The following is a 9,582-nucleotide window of genomic DNA, read 5'->3' on the forward strand; positions in this document are numbered from 1 at the left end:
TGGCGCGAGGAGCACTGCGCGGAGGAGGAAGTGGAGGAGCATGGCTGGGGCTCGTGAGCGCCGCGGAGCATGTCGGGGCGAAATTCTCACAAGAACTCCAATAAATGCCCCGACAGATATCCAAACACATTTGGGAGGACTTGATGACAGAGACTATTTTTTATTCTTTAATACTTATTAATGAAGAAAAAAAGTGGGCTCCAGCAAAAAGGGCACTTTTCTCATCCAGGGCAAAAGGGCTGGTGCTTGAGCACCACTAGGAGGTCTATCTGTGCACGTGCCTGGCTCATGGCGTGTTTGGATACCATGTCAAAATAGTTGGACACTCACTGAGCCATATTTTTAATACCAGCACTTATGAAAGAAAAGCTAAAAAAGACCAAAACTGTTATGGTGCGGTGTGGAGGACCCAAACGCAGCCGGAGTTTCTTGGAAAACAGAGCTTTATTTCCAGGGCAGGAATACGGACGAACACCAGTGGCGTCCCTAGGCTAAAAAACATCCGGGGCTAAAGCTAATGTTTTTTAATTAGCCCCGAATGTTAATTAAAAAAAATAAAAATAAAAAGATTTGGCACACAAGTGGTTAACACCTCCACGTGACGTCATTCACCCAAAACAGCGGAGTCAGACTGGCAGCAGGCGCACGTAACAGCAAGCTTCTGTCTGAGAGTGTTTCTATGTCTACACATTTCGCTGCTTCACTCCTCTGGGCTAAACCCAGCGCCGCCGCTCCCATAACGCGCATCGCTCTGCCGTGATACGCGCGGATCGCGCACACAGGTGAAAAACTCACTAGCACCGCACTAGCACCACACTAGCACTAGCACTAGCACCACACTAGCACTAGCAATAGCACTAGCAATCCCCCCCCCCCCCCCGTCGACAACGCTCGCCGTGGGTCACTTTCCTATCTAAGCTGGCTAAAGTAAAAGCAGCTGCTCACAGTGAATAATCAAGTGACTCCATAGTCACTGAAGAGAGTTTCTTTGCTCTCACTGTTTTGCTTTTCTTCACCCCGCAACTTTTGCTGGATTACTCTCATCGCTCTCATCGCAGTCGTCTCGAACTGCAACAAGCTGTTTTCAGCCAAAGTGCACTGGTCATCCTACCGTCAGCCGAAAAGGTTAGACACCAGCTGGAACACTTTTCTCAGGAGTTGTTTGAGACCAAAACAGAGATGAAAAAGGAATATGGGATTTACATTCGCCAGGTGGTCATAAACATGACATGTTTTGAGATATCACTTTGTGTGACAGCCTGATCTAACTTTCAACACACATTCTCTCACACACACACACACAGACACACAGACACACACAGGTCATGTTCAGCAAAAGTTTGACAGCGGACATACAGATACTGTAATGACCATATGACGCGAGCAGAACCGTTTTTCACTTTATGTGAATCATTTTCACCGAGGCCATGCTCACGGAAAGCTTCCTTTGTGTGTGTGCACTCTGATGTGTGAGCGTGTTTATATCCTCCGCAGCACATAAACATTGTATGCACCCCAACACAATTTAATTTAGTTTAATCGCAACCTCTCCACTGGGAATGTAACATATAATTAAACTTTATGGAACTGTCCTGCAGCTCATGCGGAGAAGCAGATTGTCACACACACATACACACACACACACACACACACACACACACACACACACACACACACACACACACACACACACACACACACACACACACACACACACACACACACACACACACAAAGATTGAGGATGCAAAATAATTTGTGTCAATGCACAATCAAATTATTATATAACTTATGATTTGAAATTCAACACCTAAAAATAAATATTGGTAAATCCTGAGAACATGGCAGTGCAAAATTGAAAGAACAGCATTAATAAGCATGTTAACTTATAGAGCATATTTTCTATTTCATGAATGTAGGGATGTGGATCTCATTGATTTGATTCTGCGCTTCATTACGTCTCTGTGTACTTGGGCAAACACTGTGGAGGCAATAACACCAGTTATTAGGAATGATACGCAGAAATTGGCTCTGAATAGATTTTATCCAATGCTGCGTCTGTTCGGAGCTGCTGAGCGGGACGTGGTGCTTTTATTAGGTTACAGAGGATATAACATGGCCATCCGTCTATCTGGATGGGGCTTAGTGCGGTGGTTTCTTATTGGAGTTTCCATGGAAAAGGAGAGGTCAGGGCAGTAAAGCCTCAGCGGTACTGGCATCGCCTCGGAGACAGGGGGAGATCAACTGAGCCTAGATGAGATGTTGTGTAACCCACGTCTTGCACCACGGACACCGACAACAAAAATGAAAGAAATGATGTGTTCATCATATGCAGACGTGTACTGGGTACCGGATGAGTTTTCTGCCCCTTAGGAAAACGCCAAAGGCATTTTGTTGATGCATCTCTCTGAATCCACCTCCTATGTGGAACAAAGGCCGGCTCCTCTGAGACCTCCCGCATCTTTCTTTCCTCTCCTCCCCTGACCTAGTTTACCTGATTGATTTCCACCCAGCTGGCCACTTGTATTACAATCCTTATGAGTGTGTATGTGGTCAAAGCATTCATGCAATGCGTATGAAAGGATTTACGTAAGTTTTTACTTTAACATACATCGAGAAAAGAGTTTTCACATAATCATTCAAATCTCTCTTTTTCAACTCTGATTTCTTGTCTTACTCAGTCTGACCCAAACTTCAGCACAGATGCAGTCTGACAGCTTACAAAGCAGTAAAACAACGGCTTGTGCAGAAGGATTTTTCTAGAAGAATGTAGCGTACTAAACAGTTTTTTTTAGGTAAGTCCATTTCCCAAGCAACACGACTCCTTTCTTCTCTCCAAGTAACCTCAGTGCAGTCCATCTGCCCCCCCCTACCCCCTTATACACACACACACACACACACACACACTCACACAATAACGGAGTGTCCTGCCAGTACTGCTCCTCACACCCCTGTAATGCTCCTTTGGCCTTACAAAGTCTGTTTCTCACACGACCAATCTACATTCCCTTTTTCTTGCTTTCTCGCAGTCCTTGTCTCTCTCAATATGACTGCCACACAATTCCCAAATAATGATACATTTCTATTATCTGATATTCACATAGTAATGTGACTATGGACATAAATTAGCAGTCAGTACAACTCAGAGGAAGGAAAACAGCTTTGGTTGCACACCCTCGACAGCGTGAGCGTCTTTAAAAGTGCTCCTCAAACTGGCTTTGCTCTATCGCTGTGAGAGTTAAGGTTTAGGGAACTACTGGCATGACTTTTGACCTCCGAAAGGCAAGACGCACTTGTCAAAAAAGTATCGAACTTCTATTGAAGTAACTCTGCGTTTTGTCCTCAGAACTGAGTACCTGTTGATTGTATTGGTCGGTTGTCAAAGTCAGAAGGCTCACTTGAGAGCTGCCAGACAGAGAAGTATAACAATTGCTGAAGTGTCCTTTCTCAAATTTATGAGAGAGGTGTAACTGACGCCCTGAAAGGGGAAATAGAGGCAATCAATTAAATGGAAAATCTCACTAAATTGTCATTCAAGTCTTATTTTTGCTATTTTTGTTCCACATTTCTATTGGTAATGATAACATTGAACTTACCAAAGTAATTACCAAGATCTGGGAACATGGCATTATCTCAAAAGCTTCAAATCAGAATCATAATCAGCTTTATTGGCGATGTATGTGTGTTTGACTCCGGTTACACGTACGCTCTGATCGTACATACATGTAATAACAAGATGAATATAAAAAGACATTAAAGGCAACAGAGTAGCATCAGGTATGTACTATATAAAACAAAAACAATTGCTGTGTCTACTACCGGACACTTTACGAAGTACACTGCAATATAGACATCTGTAGTGCACTGCGTCGCTGATAAGTGCTGTCTCAAATGGAACACTTACGTTAACCACTTGGCAGAAGTGACGGACGCAAATCTGCTTGCGATACCCGCGAAACTTAAACTGACAAAATGAATGCACTTCTTGCCCTCTTTGTGTCCCTTGTTTACCCCTTTCTCCACCCCATGTGGAAACTGCGATACCTCCACAATCGCGGCAGGAGCCTCCGTGGTCTACCGCTTGTGCTACCGTAGCCATCTCGTCCGCCATTGTTTTAGAAATAAAATGAAAAGCTGGCGAAAGGGCTCCTCCTCTTCCGCCACGTAGCCAAGATGGCGTCCGTTTAGGGCGAGTAGTGTCCATCGTTTCACACTGCATTTTCTGCCCGTCTGCAGTGCGCCATCCGGGTACTTTCAGTGCACTGAATTCTGCTGGTTTTGTCAGTGTGGCGCCCTAAGCACTGAAAGTCAGTGCTCGAAGTGCTCAAGTGTCCGGTAGTAGACACAGCCAATGACAATAAATTGGGGATTTTAGTGCTGGGATTGGAAACCCCAACAGTCAGATGACCAGATAAGTCGTAAACAAGGCCACAATTTGGTAATTTAAACCACTTTGTACAGAGATGAAATCCAAGTGAAGTAAAGTTGTGCTTACTCAACTATGACAGTAAGGTCAATGTTTAAAGGGGACAGTATGCCTTATAGTCTTACCGTTTACAGACCTACTGCTAAGACTTCACCCAGGTCATAGGAAACTTGGATTTCCCTTTAATCTACAGGGATCAGCTCAGTAATACATTAGGTACTGTTGTAAAACAATAACAAAGGGTGATGTTTCCCATCATTTCTGAATCATCTGAAAGTAAAAGGTCTGTTTGGGCAGTGAGTAAAATCTCTGACAAATGATTATTTACTGTGTGTTTGTTTATTGCTACAAATGTTTACGCAGCTATTTTGCTTTTGCTCTAAAAATAAAATGCAGTTGAGGAGACAAATAACTTTCTATAATAAAAGCCATCGCATGAAGTCAAACATAACGCATATTTAGCCAGCACAGCATCCTCAGTCCAGATAAAGACAGGTGGAGGTTGGATTCCAGGAGGGAGTGTAAAAAAAGGTGCGGCGTCATGTCATATATGATTGTAAAAGTCAGCTGAAGTTGATTACTTTTGACATAACCATTTTAAATGACCAAACAACATTTTCCGTTTTAAATTTTTTTTTTTTTAAACATTTCAAAGCAGTTTCAAGCCTTCCCATATGAAGCTTTCACTATTTGTATTCTTTGTTATTGAGCCTCCATGAAAGCGATGAAGTAATACTGATGCTGTGGTCTTGGGTCTGTGTGCTCCAGATTAGTGTTTTCTGGGCACACAAACTCTGCCGAAGCCACAGGCTGTGAGTCACTGGATCAGGAGGAAGAATTCACAGCTAAACAAACGTAGGATCACCGCCAGGCCAACCCACTTTGCTTGCAGCCATGCACAAACATGAGATCACACACACAATTCAATTCAATTCACACACATTTACATGAGCTTACCGTTATACTGTATGAGCTTTACACACTCACACACATTACTGCTACTCTTCGCTGTGGCTCCCGTTTACTCAAGCGTTGTTTTTCTTTCACTCTCAATCTTTCTGATGCAGCCTTTGATCAATTTGCCCTTTCTGCTATTATCTCTTCAACTTGGCTTTTTCTCTTGCTGCACTTATGAGGTTAGCAAGAAAATCTACGCTCAAGCCTAAGGAGATAAAGTCCTTTTCATGGTGTGAACATATTGCCTTTAGCCATAAGTGGCTCACAAGGAGAACAAACACACTGGTGGAGGGTCATACAGTTCTCGGGCTATCATTTCACCACCTCCACCACAATCAACAGAGAAAGGCAAAGAGCACATTTATCTGACAGGCTATTGTTTACGGATCTTCCTACTCTGTTCTGTTTATTCCAGCCTACTGACAACATAAATGCAGGCCATTTATTTAACAGGATTAGGAGATAAGGCTGCTTTCCACTTGACCGGGGCACCAGCAGCGCAAAGAAATCCTCTCTTGTCCCACAGCCTGAGGCTGATACTTGTGCTCAGCGCTCACACCTTCATCCATGTGAAGGAGAGGGCAGGGCTGCACAGAGATGATCCCAACCAGTGGGCCTCTAGGCGGGGTGATTTATCTCATCCTCTGCCTGCTGCTTTGAGAATGTGGGAAAGGAGCATGTGTGGCTGAGTGTGGCAATAATGCCTCATAGCGTCGCTCAAACTTAATCCAGTTAAAGAAAAACAAGAGAACAAGTATTTTACAAGGCCATAAAGTCTTTACAGCATTTACAGCTGTACTTCATAGGAAACGTAAACTATTGATTTCTTATTTTATCTTCCTGCCTACACACAGCTGAAAACCACAACAAATTATGTTGACATATTTTAACGAAAGGCTTTAAGACCTGTTGAGATTAGCAACACGTCTGATGCCAACTGGTTATTTCCACCAATGAGGAATAGGGTTGGGTAGCGAAGACCAGTGCCAATATGGTTCACGGTCAAAAGTGTGGTTGTATTTCGCAAAATTAAACAAAATAAATGCATGTAAAGAGGGGAACACATCAAATTTAATAAAACATCTAGCAACGCATAACATCCACTTGAAAGCAGAGGCATGCACCGCGTTCGACTGCCTGCGTGAGCACATGCCAAGCACATCAGCGGTCAGTCTGGGAGCTCCCTGGCGATGGGGAGACTGGTCCCCCTGAAAAAGTGGAGACCGATGATGACTCGGGTTAGTAGCCTACCGTAACGTTTATTGAAAGTCTAGCATTGATAAAAACAGGCCTAATAATAACAAATGATGAATTAGGCATTGTAACCATGTTGAAGCTAGTGAGCTAGCCTACCGTAGATAGCTAGCTCCTAGCAAATGGTAGGCTACCTGCAAGCCAGTATAATGTTAATGAAGCTAGTGAAGGCATGTGATGCTTCTGTTGCGTGTAAACATATTTAACATTATTTATGTTTATATTTGTGTCTCTCCAGCTCCATTCACCTTGGCAAAGAATGTTCATTTAAAAAAATGTGACACATTTGTGGTCGCGGGACTGCATTCATTTTCCACTGTGGAATCTCCATGGCTCAGGTAAAAAAAGAGTGATGTAAAACAAATATTTGTATTAGATCTGTTCCATTAATACAATTTGTCAAACAGACTACTAAATATCCTCCAAATTATTTTATTAATTCAAATGAATGCATTTCTTTTGTAGCATGTTTGTCTAAACCAGGGGTGGGCAAACTTTTTGACTCGCGGGCCACATTCGGTTCTAAAATGTGACAGAGGGGCCGGGCCAGGAGCATTTGGACACGCAATGTAATTTATTAAACCTGGAGATTGCGTCTGTTTTTTATACATTTCAATTTAAGGTGCAAAGTTAAAGTAATCAACATTTACTGGAAAGAGATCAATGGAATCACTTTCAACATTCAAAACAAAGTATTACCCAACGAAATACTCAAACTCAATAATTTCTAATTGTTTTAAACCCCGCAAAATAATGGACAGATTGTCCTGAGAGATAGACTGTATTAAATATCCTGCCTGCAGCAGAAACTAGAAAGGGGTCTTTAAATTGAGGGCGATGTGCGGCGTCATCTGGTCAGCATGTGTATGAACCCGTCACAAACAGACTGACAGCGCTTTACTCGAGAAAATATTACCCTAAAGCTGACAATTGAAGTTCGATTTTTAAAAATTCTTCATATCTCTTCTGAAAACACACCTTTACTCATGTAGACAAACTGTTTTGGTGTTTGAAATTGGTTTACCAAAGGTCATAGGTTCACAAAAGCAGTGAAATATCTGAATACAATGCTAGATACATGTACTTGCACCTGTCCATCATGGAGAGGGATCCTCCTCTGTTCTCTCCTTGAGGGTTCTTCCCTTTTTCCCCCTGAAGGGTTATTTTGGAGTTTTTCCTGATCCGATGTGAGGTCAAAGGTCAGGGATGTCTATATGTACAGATTGTAAAGCACTCCAAGACCAATTTGTAATTTGTGAAATTGGGCTCCACAAATAAACTGAATTGAATTAAATAAAGAAAACCAAATTTTGTTTGACCGTTTTGAGTAAAAATGATGTGGTCTGTCACACATTCACCAAAATGATAAAGATGGGACTGAGAAATTACTTCATATTGCAGATAAAGTTTCATGGTGTGTGTGCAAATAAGACATGACCATTAAATTTTTTTTATATATATAAATATGTATTGTACATAAAAAATAAATCTACATTATATACATGTTGAGAAATAGAAAACAGAACACAACTATTGACACAGACTATTTACAATATGGCTTCACTATAATAACATCATGTCATCGTGTCACGAGACCTCTCTGCTGGCCGGGCAGGTGGAGCTGCAGGTTGAGCTGCAGGCGCTGGTGAATCCTCTCTGTAAAATACAATACTAGTCAGCACCGCGCGCACGTGACGGACACCGTGACGGACACCGTGACACGTAACGTGTAGTAAAAACTCTTACCCGGTCCAAGTGGCTCTCTTCTGGCTGCGTGTTCCTCCTCGTGGCTCTGCAGCCCCTCCAGGCTCCGCGCTGCTCGCCAAAATCACTGCGGCTCTTCACCAGTGTGGTGGGCGGGTCCTTTGTGATTTACTGAGTGCTCATTGGTTGTTTTTTTCGAAAAATGTTGACAGACAAACGGATTGACAAATCACGGTGAAGGGTTTCGTGTGGCGAGTTCTTTCCGCGCCAACGCACACCGGAAGTAAACAAAATTGCGATTTGGACAAGTTCGGCGGGCCGGATTAAAAAGCCTAACGGGCCGGATGTGGCCCGCGGGCCGTAGTTTGCCCATGTCTGGTCTAAACACTACTTTTATGTATTTTTCGTGCCAAGCGTGCCAATAAGTCAGCTTTATAGAAGCTGTTCGAGGAAGAGGACCGAACCGCAGTGCCCTCTCCATCGCTGACAGGTCCAGAAAGAGATTGAAATCTACAAAAGTCTGTATTTAATCCCATCAGGACAAGACCCTGCAGCCTGGTGGTGGATGAAGAACTTTCAGACCTGTGTGTGTAGGACTCATCGACACCATCTGAGAGTTCGAGAGGTTTTCTCCTGTGCAGGACATGTAATTAGTCAGGAGAGGTGTCGTATTTAGCAAAAGAAGGCAAATATGCTCATATTTCTGAAAAAGAATAGCTGAAGTTTGAAGCTGTATACAGAGTGTATGTTTGTTTTGTATTTCTTTATATCTTTTTAAGTATACTGTAAACTGTTGTTATTGTTAATAGTTTGAAGTTAAAAAGTTTGAAGCTTAAGTGTTTTGTATTATTTATATTTATAGTATACTTTTAAACAGTTATCAGGGCTCTCAAGTTTTGAAGACAGGCAAGCGTGAGATTTCCATCAGCACCCGATACAGCTGACTGTTGCGCGCGCCGGCATCGAGCCGAAAAGAGTTGTTGACGGGGACGGGGGGGGGTGCTAGTGACTATTTTTTTGCTCCATCCCAATGCGCGCAGACCGGCGTCGGAGCTCTGCAGCGGAACAATCGATCGGCGTATTGAGCACCCCTGCATTCAAGCATTAAATAGCTGAGAGGTTTTTTCAGCGTGAGGAATTGGATGTGTGGCGGGAGTGCGTGAGATAAGACCGAAATGCGTGAGTCTCACGCTCAATGCGTGAGACTTGAGAGCCCTGAGTTATTATATTGTTCAGGTTGA

The 9,582-nt window shown here is 43.0% G+C and overlaps 1 long non-coding RNA gene across 1 annotated transcript; it reads left to right on the top strand.

The window, feature by feature from the left end:
- Positions 1–675: 675 nt before the first annotated feature.
- Positions 676–9,060, top strand: LOC130209280 (uncharacterized). Its single transcript, XR_008834585.1, has 3 exons — positions 676–782; positions 6,876–6,975; positions 8,881–9,060. It is a non-coding gene; the product is annotated as an uncharacterized LOC130209280 (long non-coding RNA).
- Positions 9,061–9,582: the final 522 nt, after the last annotated feature.

This window comes from Pseudoliparis swirei, chromosome 19 (genome assembly GCF_029220125.1).
Source record: "Pseudoliparis swirei isolate HS2019 ecotype Mariana Trench chromosome 19, NWPU_hadal_v1, whole genome shotgun sequence".
NCBI lineage: Eukaryota > Metazoa > Chordata > Actinopteri > Perciformes > Liparidae > Pseudoliparis > Pseudoliparis swirei.